This window comes from Eleutherodactylus coqui, chromosome 3 (assembly GCF_035609145.1).
Source record: "Eleutherodactylus coqui strain aEleCoq1 chromosome 3, aEleCoq1.hap1, whole genome shotgun sequence".
In the NCBI taxonomy this organism is placed as follows: Eukaryota; Metazoa; Chordata; class Amphibia; order Anura; family Eleutherodactylidae; genus Eleutherodactylus; species Eleutherodactylus coqui.
Window position 1 is genome coordinate 89,861,949 of NC_089839.1, and position 12,523 is coordinate 89,874,471.

Here is a 12,523-nt window from a genome sequence, read left to right on the forward strand (position 1 = left end):
GCAAAAAAGAAAACTGTATGGTATATAGTAAATGAAATCTATAAAGTAGGATTTTAAGAAAAGCCTTAAAACATTCATTGGTATAAACTATATCTACAGATAGGGCCGGGCGATTAATCACATTTGAATTTAATTAAATGGGTTGTCCAGGTAAAAACTATTGATGACCTATCCTCACTATAATTAAATGCTGTGAACCTGCTGCTCAAGATCCCTGGCGATCAGCTGATCATCCGGTCCCCTATAAGTATGGCAGTCCGGACATAGCCATCGGCACAGGAAGTGTTATAGTGGGCTTCACTCCCATCATTCTGAATCCAATGTAGGAGGCAGAAGTTCTGGAAGTGTAACAGGAGGCAGCACTCCCAGTGATTTCAATAGGAGAGAAGACGACTTTGGTACTTCCTATCGTGACCCTGATGAAAAAGTCAGTGCAACGGTCCTGGCGATCATTGATCCTAAGTGGCAGGGCTGAAGCGGATTAACTATTGATCTGTCCTAAGAAAAGGTCACCAATAGTTTTCGCCTGGAAAGCCCCTTTAATTCACCATTTTGGTGAAGCACAATTCTGATTCTAATTGGAATCGTGAAGTCAGGCAGGACAGGCTACAAGGGGTGGAACCACTAGGGGTGGAAGGGTGTGCTTTACGCTGTTGTGGCGCTAAGCAATGCAGAGATGAAACATAGCGTTGGTTCGCTGAGACTCAGCCAATCAGTGTTGGCCTGTTATTCTGCATTGCCCCCTGCCTGCATCTGTATTTACAGTTTTGTGGATTACGTAGTAACTGGCCAGCGCTGCCATAATCTGTATATGCAGTTTTGAGGATTATGTAGTAACTGGCCAGCGCTGCCATAATCTGTATATGCAGTTTTGAGGATTATGTAGTAACTGGCCAGCACTGCCATAATCTGTATATGCAGTTTTGTGGATTACGTAGTAACTGGCCAGCACTGCCATAATCTGTATATGCAGTTTTGAGGATTATGTAGTAAATGGCCAGCACTGCCATAATCTGTATATGCAGTTTTGAGGATTACGTAGTAACTGGCCAGCACTGCCATAATCTGTATATGCAGTTTTGAGGATTATGTAGGAACTGGCCAGCACTGCCATAATCTGTATGTGCAGATTGTATGGATTATATGCAGTAGGAAGCGGACAGCACATCTATAATCTGAGAACACAAGATAGCATGAACGCAAGAAAATTACATATTACGGCATTTACTGTATTTCACACTTACCCCCTTCGCTTTGTGCATCCTCAGAACTAGGATAATCACCCGATGCCTTTGTGGTCTCACTTTTCTTTCTTTAAAGACTTCGGTGCTGCAGACTAACTTTCTTCCCATCATTCTTGCCTCTGAGCTCATCCTTAATCTGTTCTTCTAGTTTCAGAAGGACCATAACAGCACCTTGGTTGTCCTGAACTTGGTTAGCTGTACCAAATGACCAAGTCTTGGGCCAGTGGAGAATGTAGCCATGTTTGCCATATCTTCTCCAGCACAAGGCAATGCTAACTCCTGCAGCTCCTGTAAGGAATCCCAAAAGCAAATGTCTGTTCTCGGATGGGACAATATTACTGATGTCAGCAGAACAAGTGCTGAACCAACACTGCTGAGACCTTCTGTGATGACCGATCAGCAAGCAGGGAATTACAGAAGTTCAATACGGAAAAGGCTACATTCTTCCTCGGCTAGATTTATGGTACAGATGTCTCTGACAGCATTCTGCTAGTGAAGGCGGCCATCAAGAAAGTGATGGTTGCAGAATGACCACGAGTCCAGCTTCTAGGAAACATCTCACTTTTTAGAAGCTCCAAAGTCCCCTCTGAAGGTCCCTGATATCTGTCCGCCTGCCAAATGGAAAGAGTTGTTCAGTAACCAATCAGACAGAAGCCTACGACATGTACATAAAATACGTATATTGTAAAGCGATTACATGTGGAACAAAGCGGAAGAATATTAGGTGGTGAATGACTGAAGGCCAAATACAGAGGCTTCATTGTAATTAGCCTTTAAAGTTATGCGGGAAAGCAGGAGATTCAAAAACAAAAGAGAAAGAACTGCGCATGTGCCGGGCGTGTCGCCCAACGCCCCCGGACGCATCCGCCGTGCTGAAGAATGAAGATCTGGCCGGCTCAGTGGAGACCTGCTCTGGACCTGGAGAGGTAATAAACTGTCTTTCCCTTTCCATGTACGCGGGCACGCACGGATACCCCTGCGGGATTCAGCATTGGTATCCGTGCAAGTGGACACAAGGCCTAAGAAAGTATATGACAACTTTCTTCCTCCTTGCTGCCCTCCTTATAATATAAACTTACTGCACTATGATCCCATAACATTGCAACAGTCTATTATGAAACTCAAAGTGTCTCCCAGCCATCTGCACACGGTCGGGTCGGACCCAGCATACGGGATTCCCACAGCGGAGTTCGACCCGGTGCCCTGTCGGTGACCCAGCGTACCTCTCCGCCGATTTTCTCCTCTGCTGCGAATGTGCCGTTTGGAGCACTGGCACTGTACAGAGGATGATGATTACAGAATGGATGTTCGGTTTCATCATAAGCCGTACCCGTTCAGCCACGGGAATCCTTTCCTGCTCCTGGAATGGAGTAGGAAAACGGAACCACAACGCAGATGTGACAGCAGCCTAAATGATGCAGGCACAGAGCACGGCCTCCTTGTTTGTGTGATAGGTATTGCGTATACAAGCGTGCGTGTTTCAGGGACCCTTTATACGAGCGCATGCCCAAAAACGCTTGACTAAGTGCAACACATTTGCGCTGTAAGTGATGTGCTTTTATGGGCATATTGGTGCATATTAATGTAATTTTTGCGATCGCAGCGTACAGTCACATGATTTCCCCCCGCTGTGATATGCTGTGCAGATATATTCATGTGAATCTGGCCAAAGGACCCATGGCTGTAGGCATAAAACGCTGCGGGTCTCCGCGGTGAGAACACAGTTATGGACATGAGCTCTAAGGCTGGAACTCCATGGAGTATTTCGCCATGACATGGGTCATGTGACCAAAGATCGCTGTGCAGCCCTGTGAAGTTGCATTTTCAATTAAATCAATGGGGTCGCGCTAGTTGCCACAACCTACAGATTTCAAAAACCCCACCGAGGTTGGATTTCTTGCAATATACGGGTCGCAGCTACTTGTGAGTTATACCGCAACTCCATTGTCTTCAGTATGGCCGGCTGCACATGACCACTTCAGGTCCCACATCCCGATACCGCAGCGGAATCTGGCCGGCGACCCTGTGTTCCTGTAAAATCTGTAATGCAGGTGACCGCGGAGGCTCGCAGGCCGTCATGCGCAGTACAGATTTTTGTTTTTTAAAATACTTGTATTTCCCGCACCGTCAGACATTGCGGATGGGCTGCACGTCAGATGACCTCTATTGACTTCAATGGAGGAAGTCCCCAGCAAATAGAACATTCTGCGACTTTTTCAATTCGTATCCGCGAGCGTGAAAGAAAAAAAAAACGAACGTATGTATCTTTCAATGCGTGCTATTTGCTGTGCATCCTCCGCGTGGACGCCGACTACGGATTCCACAATAGGAAAAAGGTCATGTGAAACCGGCTTGAGAGTGTGAGGTCGCAGGGCTATATAGCAAACGTTGGCTGCGCAGCACTAGTCTCATTGCCAACAATGCGTCCACAGGTACTACTGACCATCCGGCACAAGTCCACCAGGCAAATGGCGCAGCATGCCACTGAGTAACTGAGTCACAACTTAACTTGACTCAGCACTACACTATCTGTGCAGCACGGCCGCACTAAGTAAATAGCGTAGCTATGTGGAGAAAAAACTACAGTTTAAATTGACCTGCGGGGCGGATTTTAAATCTACAAGACATCAACATAAATGTAGCAACTAACGCATTCCACGTCAGCGTGCCACTGAGTAATTGAGTCAAAACTTAGGAAGGCCGCGCTAGGCAAATAGCGTAGCGCATCTTACAGGCGCCGACCGGTCCGCACAGCTGATGTAGCCTGCCATCCTTCAAGGATTCTGTTGGTCAATAGTAAAAAAAAAATGGGTATAGGTGTGACTATCTTAGCGAAGCACAATGGATCGGGGATTAGCTCAACTACTCTGCTTTATTGAAACCGGCTTAAGGCTGCCTGTCCACCAGCGTTGCTGAGGTCTGCCGAGGGAGTCGCCGTCGGGGAGCAGGAGCCAGCTGTTGGATCTGTGCAGTAAGCCTACCTGACAGATAGGCTCACCGCGGAGAATCGCAGCAATGCGCAGCATACTGCATTTGCTGCCTGCGAGCGGAGAATCGCTGTGATTTTCCGCTCGTGGACAGGGCTGCGCTTTCCCGGGGCCGGATTATCGCCACGGAGAACGCAATGCAAAAATGCCCGTGGACAGGCAGCCTGAGGAGACGCGCTTCAGTGTTTTGGCACCCCTTCCTCAGCATTTGCTTTGCCAGAAGCGTAGGCAGCGTTTAGACATAGGTCAGGTTAACAGAGAAGTGTGTTGCCAGCAAAAGTATAAGCCCTAGCTAGAATACATGAAAAAAAGCAATACTTAGCTAGCAGGCGCCATCCGGGTCCCTCCCTCTGGTCTCCGCAGTCCCAGGCAGGCTTGCTAGCAGTTCTCAGCGCCGACAAAACATCGCTTGCTGTAGATGAGGTTTACAGACCTCGTAACCAACAAGCGATGTTCTGTTGGCGGTGAGAACTACTCGGAAGACTGCTGGAACGGTGGAGACCAGCGGGGGGACTCGGGCCGCGCCTGCTAGGTAAGTATAATAAAGCATTCCCCGAAAATAAGACCCTGTGGCTCTTTTGGGGCAAAATTAATACAAGACAGGGTCTTATTTTCAGGGAAACATGGTAGTACATCCCTAATCATTGCCTAAGGACTCATTCACACAACCGTATGCAGAAACTGCTAGATGAATCCTGCGTTTTCCCGCCATGGATGCCAGCAGAGAGTCGCTGTATACGGATCTCACGCACACACGCTCTGTAGCAGCATTGCATATCCAACGCCGCATATACACAATGTATCAAGTATGAACATGGTTGAATACACAAGCCAAAGAAAAAAAGTTCTGTACACGCGTGATACGCAGTGAAATAGAACATGCTGTATTTCATGCAATATATATATGCAATGTGAATGCTTCAATGACAATCAATGAACTTTCACGGACTTCATTCCCTGCGTGATACGTCACGCTCGTGGGGATGAGCCCTACATTTACAATATGTGTCCAGTAATGTTGGCATTTGTTTCCGTTGTCTTGTGATTACAGAATATATCCTAATGGAGAAGACAGAATTCTCAGTAACATGAAGGACCGGCAGCATAAGGCCAGGGTCACACGGGGCAGAAACCAGCGATCTTAAATCTGAGCCGATCCAGCAGAGAGGACGAGATTTGCAAAAATTTCGTCCACATACTGCAGAGAAGCCGTGTTGGACAAGCCGCGCTGGAACATGTGATTGTGATGTGCTTATTTTTACGCTCCCAAAGAAAATAATGGGCGATTCTTGCAGAAGAATAAGCCATGCAGAGAACTCGGACTATCAGTCTACGGGGCTCATGTCCATGACTGTCCACGCTGCGCGATACGTAGTGAATGGAGTCAATGGACTTTCACTGATCCTTACACATGTGGGTGTAGACACTGGGTATCGATACGCACAAGAAATAGATGGCAGCACGCTCTATTTCCCTATGTACTACCGGTATGCAGCGTTACCCCTATACATTTGTATGAAATGCTGTCCATACACAATACATTGCGTTTGGGTGGCGTCTTCATATGCATCCCACTCTGAAACACAGCGGGGAATTTGGAACAAAAGAAAAAAAAAAAAAAAAGAGTCCCCCTGTACGTATCCGTGCGCTTGTGATACGCAGGCGGGCACAGTACACTCACCACCATACGAACGATGACACTTCCTGGCTCAGCGGGTAGCGGGTCGGCAGTGCTGACTCGGAGGCAAGGTGAGAGGTGAGCAATATTTGTTTTTGCACCATTACTTACTCTGGGGCATTTTGTGTGCTGGAGACTCCTTAACTCCTGCTGATTGCGGCTGCTAACCCTTTATATGCTGCTACCGAATCGGAGATCGGAGGTACCAATCGGCACCAGTGAAATGAGATCTTGGGTGCGGTTTGGTTGCCATGGCAGCCACAAGACTTCTGAAAACCCAAGAGCTGCCATTGCAGATTGCCTATTAAGTCAGGATCGTGGTATAATGTATCACTATGGTATTACATAATACTGGAGAAGCTATGAAAAAAAGTTTTTAAAAGTTGCATTAAATAAAGTTAAAAAAAAAGCCATATTTCTAGTTAAAAAAAAAATTGCTAAAACCAACAAGCACATATTTGGAATCGCTGTATCCATAAAAGTGAGATCTATGAATGTAACGCATTATTCTCCCCTCACGGTGAACGTCAGCAGAAAAATAAAAATTAAAAAAATACTCGTCACAATGGAGCTTTTTGGTCTCACAGTCTCCAAAAAAAGATGTAATGAAAAGCGATGAAAAAGTGGTATGTACTCCAAAATGGTACAAACGGAGAGTACAGGACGTCCCGCAAAAACACGAGCCGTCGTACACTGATGTCAATGGAAATAAAACAAGTTCTGGCTGTTTGAAGAAGGCGGCAGGAAATTATATTTTCTTCCAAAAATTATTTTTCTAAAAGTAGCACATTAAAACAATCTCTATAAACTCGGTCTGGTAGTAATCGTACCGACCCGCAGAATGAAGCCAGTGTGAACGCCATAAAAGACTGACCCCTTGAACATGTCAATATTGCGCTTTTTCCCCCATTTGACTCCATTAGTTGTTTTTTTTAAGTATTTTAGTGCATTACATAGGATCATTGAAAAACACCTGCAAACCACCAGTCCTCCGACAGCGACGGGACGGATAAAAAAAGGGGGATCATTTTTAAAAGTGGAGAAAAAATACTAAAGAGAAAAAAAGAGAGCTCACCTTTAAGGGCTCCTGTCCACGGGCGATTGTGATCTGCGTTCCCCGCGGCGATAATCCGCCACGAGGAACCTAGTGAGCGCACGTGTAGCTATGGAAGGCGCAACCTCCCATGTCCCCGAGCGGAGAATCATAGAAACTCTCTGCTCGCGGATGGTAAATTGCGGCATGCCGCGATTCTACACGGTTAGCTTATCTATCAAATAGGCTCACCGTGGAGAGTTGACAGGTCTCTCCCCTGCTAGCGATATTTCGCAACGACCGTGGACAGGCGGCCATAGGGGTCAATGGTTGTCGTCCTGTATGACACAGGTTCTCTCTCTCCCCATCTATTCCCAGCAGTGAGGAGGACAACTCCCCCCATCAGGACACATGAAGCTCCCTGCTGGGTGGTGTAGTACACAGACATATCCTCATTACTGCGGAGGAGCAGTGACTGAATATCACACATGTACTACATAAGTATAACTGTACAACAGGCGCCATACGATGTGACGACATATCCCGGAATGGCGGAGTCGCCGTCCCGCGTGCTCACCACTGCCACTACATTTTCCAGACAGTAACCCTTTCATGCCTGCAAACTCCCATACACATCACCCTGATGCATTCCACATTTATGACAAACATAAAACATGTATTCTGAGGTGCTGGAGGGGACCCCAAAACTCTGGGGCACTACAGGCGTTCATGGGAATAAGCCCTCACCAATGTAGTTAACCCCTTAGGCCGGCTTCACGTGGCCGAGAAAATCACACAAGATTTGTGTATTGCAAAACGCACAAATATGAACCCCATTCTTCTGAATGGGTCATACACATGAGCGAGGTTTTCCTGCATGGTACCGCGATGTGATGCAATGTGAGAAGTAAATTGCAGCATGCTCTATCTACCTGCGTGCTCTCACATCGTAGTCGCATTGTTCTCAATGGGGGCGGCTGCAGCATCGCTGTCTGCATTGTAAGCAATGGGAGAACCTCTGCGATCCTCTGTGACAGCCGCACAGGAGGATCCCTGCATCCCTGAAGAGATGGAGGCTGTTTACCCATAAGAACTCTCACATCCCTGGGAAAATCACATGGTAAGGAGCGCAATATGGAGGCGGAATCACAGCCACACATCACGCTCGCTGTGTGAAGTCAGCCTCAGGGCTCATGTCCACGACTGTATTTTCACTGCGTATCAAGCGTGCGTTGCATGCTACGAGGTGAATGGATCAATGAAAGTCAGCGGACATGCTCTTTCTCTGCGCATGATATGCAGCCCTCTTTATGGGTTGTGTATGATACGCTGTCCATACGCACACATTGCGAGAGGCCAGTGTGTCAATACGCATTCCCACTCTGAACAGAGCGGGAATAAAAATTTTACAAAAACACACTGCGCATGTCCGTGATGTGAGATTCGCATACGCCACCCCTGCCGTCCCTCTGCAGCATATTGGCTGTAATTTGTAAGACGCCGTGGTAGGCCCGCTGTGTTTTACGTGTACGCCCGTGGACATGAGCCCTAAGGCTGCTTTCACACAGGCGTCTGTTAAAACGCTGCATTTTAAAGTGTTTAAGTACAACATTTTCAAACATGTTCCACAGCGTTGTGTAACGCGCTCCATCCTCACAATCGGTGATGAGGTGCATTAAAAAGGGCTGAAACAAACTAAAATAGAGCATAGAGCGTGAGAAGATCGCGGCGTTCGAACGCTCCTCTGAGAAGCTCCATTGTGATCAATGGAGGTGTTTTATGACGGCTATTCAAACGCCACGCTAAACGCTGTAAAAACTGTCTGTGTGAGAGCGGCCTTAATGACAAAGTCTGTTTGCGCCTTAACCCCTTAGTGACTTCCTGCCTATGTGTGCTTTAACAATTTATCCAATGGATAACGGCGATCATGTAAAAGTAAAAGAGTTACAGCTTCACCTCCTGTCACAGACCAATCCGTGAGGAAGGGGGTGAAAATATTTCCCTAAGGCCTCCGGCGATGTCCCCCAAAGGGATCCTTATCCTCGGTTGGATAAGGGCGATCATGTAAAGTTGAAGTTTAATCTCCCTTCTTCGATGCGATCGGTGAGAGGAGATGAAACTTCTTACTGGAGGCCTCCGCATTTGAACCCTGATATGATCCTCCTTGCTCCCGGCTACCAAAGGTCACCGAGAGCCTGGAGCAGTGATCGGTGGTCTCGTTAAGCGGTCCCCGGTCACATGATAAAAAGGTAGCGATCACCTAAGGCCGCCCCCACACGACTGGAGAGAAATTGCAGATTCTGCACGCGTTTGATCCGTGGTAATACACGGATGAATCAAATACATTGGATTACATAATTCTACTCACATTAGCGGGTCGGAATTAGGTAATCCATTTACGAAGCGATTACCGGAGGCGGGGTATTCAAAGCCTTGTTACAAGAAGAGGATTCTGTCAGCGCTGATGACTGCAGCAGCGTGGAGACCAGTGCGAGGGACACAGATGCCGACGGCTAGGTGAGTATAAGACACTCCCCAAAAATAAGACACTGCTTCTTTTGAGGCAAAAGATTTTATAAGACACTGTCTTATTTTCAGGGAAACATAGTAACATAGTATGTAAGGCCGAATGAAGACATTGTCCATCTAGTCCAGCCTGTCTATCCTACTGTGTTGGTAGCAGTGTATTAGAATGGCTATGAAGATCAGCCAGAGCCTGAGCCTCATGGGTCACCGTAGCTGGCAGAGCCGTTATAATAAAGCCTCTGAGTGCCGCGGCAACCCATCGGTACTCCACGATCATATCTGTCAGCCTTCTACATGCTGCGGTCGTACTGAAGCAAAACTTTCTGTACTTCTCGCTATTACAGCAAGTGCCCGGCTGTCATCCGACAGGCGAGCACCTACTCTCCCCAGCATGGGAGTTCTGCGCCAGGCTACTAATGCAAATGCACAGCAAAATAGCACATGGTGCGTTTTTTGGGGGTTTTTTTGCGCGCAAGGCCATTGTACACTTATGCGCTTGTAAACTATCCCATTGGGTTCTAATTTCTGCACGCTGTACACATAGTTCTCTTGCAGAAGTTCGTTCGTGTGATACCGACTTAAAGGGCTCTCCTGTTTTGCTGATCACCTCTCTACTACCTGAATCACTTCTGCCAGTAGTAGAACTCATACAGATATACAAGGGGATTGCTGACATAAGATTCCACAATATAAGGTGTAAAGTTGCATGAAGGCGCTTTAGCAGCAGCTGGTTATGTTAATCATTAAATGGGGATTCTTACGTTCAGATGAAATGTGCGGACAGATATGTAATGTCTAGGACTATTATATGATGTAGTCATCTATTTCAGAGCTGCACACAAGAAGCATGTTCTCCCATTGTTACCACTTATCCTCGACCGGCCCATGCGGCCCATTTACCTTTTGGACCACCACACATTATAACAGCCGGGAAGGCTGCCATTCCTGCAGGAGATCTGCAGCTTTTGACTCTACGCATGAGGCCGGCTGCACACGGACGGGTTGGATTCAGATTGCAGAAGCCCGCAGCAGAATGTGTCTCTGTCCCTGGCTGAGGACCCTGCATACCTGGTCTGTTTTGTATTGCGGATGACTGTGGAGGCTCGCCGTCGGTCCTGTACAGTGCAGTTTTATTGTTTTTCTTTTTTTAATCTTGGCTCTTCCAGCGCCGTTGCTAGGCGATGAAGCGGGTACCCATGACCTATCTGTAATCACATCGGTGAATATGCTGCGGATCGGACGGCTTCCATTGACTACAACAGAAGGCGTCCGTGCGGAGTCCGCACAAAAATAGTAGATACTGCGAATTTATTTCCACTTGTGGAAATCGCAATCATTGTTCGCTCATGTGAGCTTCTTTTTAACTCTACACATGAGGCCAGCTGCACACGGACGGGTTGGATTCCGCTTGCAGGAGCCCGCAGCTGAACCCGTCTCTGTCCCTGGCTGAGGACCCTGCATACCTGGTCAGCTTTGTATTGTGCATGACCATGGCAGCTCGCCGTTGGTCTTGCTCTTTGTTTTTTAAATCTTTGCTTTTCCAGCGATAGGCGATGACACAAATGACCACGACCAAACCGTAATGACAATGGAAGCCGTCCATGCGGAGTCTGCACAAAAACAGAACATGCTGCTCATGTGAGCGGACATGAAAACATTCTATTCTTTCAGTGGATGCGAAATATCACGGATCATCCGCACGGGTGACGATCGCGGATTGTGCAGTTCAAATCCGGTCGTCTGCCACTGGCCTAAACAAGATTTGCGTTAATCCCATTCACTTTATTAATTGACGTTTCTGCTGTTTTTACCGCATAATTTCTGTTAGAGAAAAAAACCACAGGATTTCCGCCACACGTGAACGCACCCTTAGGCCGGCCTCACATGGACCATTCGGATTCCCCATGTGCGAGCTCGTACCGGAATCTGTCCCTGTCCCCGGCCGGCGCCCACACGTACCTGAATTTTATCTGTACTGCGGATGGTCCGGACGGCTCCCTGTTGGACAGGCGCAGTACACATTTTTTTCAAATCTTTTTTTCCATGCCATCGCAAATATTCTATTTGTTTCAATGTGTACGAAATGCCGCGGAGCTTCCATGCGGGTGACGATCACGGATTCCACAATTCAAACTCGGTCGTGTGAGAATGGCCTTAATGTTAAGCCGCTGTCTCTGCTTGTGCGACTCGGAGTTCTTCTTCTCCATCATATATGTCAGACTGCACCAGGATTTCAGAGGACTTAAGTTTGGAATTTCTTGATTCAATATTTGGCATTTCGTGAAATTGTCGCCATGGAAACTCAGCAGATGATTGCTGAAAAAAGAGTACATTCACCCGATGTAGGCTTGTGTGTTTGACTTAGGCCGATCTCACACGGGCGTATTGTCATTGCGCACGCAATTTTCCTGTGTGCAACACATAATGCCAATAGCCCATTGATATCTACTGGGCCACTCACAGATATACGCCATGTTTGTGTGAGCCTAGCCATAGAGGGGCAGATTGGCGCTGCTTGTGTAGATTTAGATGATGTGAGGCATGAAGTTTGCTGTAGATGCTTTGGTGATGATGAGTGAATGTGAGACACAGCATGTAGTTACATAAAGCAGACACATGAGGGCAGAGTAGTTTTGATGACAACCATATAACACCAGGCAGAAGTGGCCTGAATGAAACAGAACTTCCTATATGTCATTGTAATGTTGATAAAAGTAATTAAAATATCAGAGCAAAAGTATCATTAAGGCCGAATGCACACGGCGGGTCGGATTCACACTGCGAGATTCTCACAGCGGAATGAGACCCGTGTCCCTGCAGTGACCTCTCGCTTACCCGTCCGGCGCCTTCTCTCTCTGCTCTGCGATGTGTTGGATGGCACAGACACCCATGCATAGAGCAGAGCGTGTCAGCGGTGATGTTTCTATGCAAGCCTTTGTGACGCTCGCACAGAAATAGGACATGCCGCAAATTTGTTACTGCACAGATTTTTCACGATCAAACTTGCAGCTGTCTGCATAGAATTGCGTGCACGCGGAATCTCACTGCGGAATTT

The 12,523-nt window shown here is 47.2% G+C and overlaps 2 pseudogenes; both read right to left on the reverse strand.

Annotated features, from left to right (window-relative positions):
* Nucleotides 1–1,650, reverse strand: part of LOC136620147 (regulator of microtubule dynamics protein 2-like) — a 58,270-nt pseudogene extending 56,620 nt beyond the window's left edge.
* Nucleotides 1,648–12,523, reverse strand: part of LOC136620148 (regulator of microtubule dynamics protein 2-like) — a 79,674-nt pseudogene continuing 68,798 nt past the window's right edge.